Consider the following 1,212-nt stretch of genomic DNA (forward strand, 5'->3'; position numbering starts at 1 on the left):
GGCGACCCACAAGCTGGTCCTCCTCTGAGCACCCTCACCAACCAGCTCTCTCTACATCACGCTTGTAACCACGCTGCCACTTCCCAGCACCAAGCTGCACTGTACATCCAATACAATATGTATACAGAGAGCACATTGTGAGTTTCCTTTCTCCATCCCATCCTGAGTGTGAACCAAATATCACATAACCCCACAAAATAATAAATTAATAATGATAATAATAATAACACTAATAATAATAATAATAATGACACTAATAATAATAATAATAATAATAATAATAATAAACGAATACGAAAATGAAAAACAGGTCAAAAGAGAAAAACAATATTTGTATGTTGTGGTGTCAATAGTAGAGAAACAACTGAGCCCCTGTAATTGTGTAAATGAGGCAGAAAGTCAGATCAGCAACCCGGGACTTGGTCACAATTTTCGTCATGACATATATGGCAACAGGGGCTGCCATTAGACAATACAGTACAATATGCTTCCAATATCTTCCCAGGCGGCAGTACCTCCCTGTTTGGTCGTTGCCTACTACCTACTGTCAACAAACAAGATGGATCCAACTGACGAAGAAAGCGCAGCAATTCTACGCCTTTTTTTGATGTATGAAGAGTTCTGGTGATCCCAGAGACAGCGACGCTGCCCTATCTGGTTCACCAAGAACTCCTCGGAGAGGAGTGTCCAAACTTGGGAAATTATTTTACCTGTTGGCTCCGTCGCGTTGTTATTCCCGCGTGGTCAAAATGTAAACAAATAATTTTGTTTTACCTTTTTAAAATCACGAAATTAAACATAATAATGAGTAATCTTGGAAAGAAGAGTAATAATTACGTCATATAATTTTAGCTTTATGTTTTAAGTGAAAAAAAAAATTATAACTATTAGGCGGTACTACGGCCTGGGAAGATATTGGAAGCATAATAATGTATTGTCTAATGGTAGACCCTGCTGCCATATGGCATCACGAAAATTGTAAAAAAAATCAGCGCTGTAAGAGTCAAGGGATTGAAGGACAATGTAGTGGAATTCTCCCCTACAAACGCTGTTTGTCGCTGCCTAGCCGACCCCACCAATTCCCCAGTGTATGCCTCGTGGTCTAGGTCAACCAGCGCCGCCATACACCACGGAGCGGGGGTCAACTGCTAAGCCACGCCTACCCCCGCTATTTAAGACCTGACCTCGTGGTGATCTGTCGCCAGCAACACC

Source organism: Homarus americanus, unplaced genomic scaffold (genome assembly GCF_018991925.1).
Source record: "Homarus americanus isolate GMGI-L3 unplaced genomic scaffold, GMGI_Hamer_2.0 scaffold53876, whole genome shotgun sequence".
Classification (NCBI taxonomy): domain Eukaryota; kingdom Metazoa; phylum Arthropoda; class Malacostraca; order Decapoda; family Nephropidae; genus Homarus; species Homarus americanus.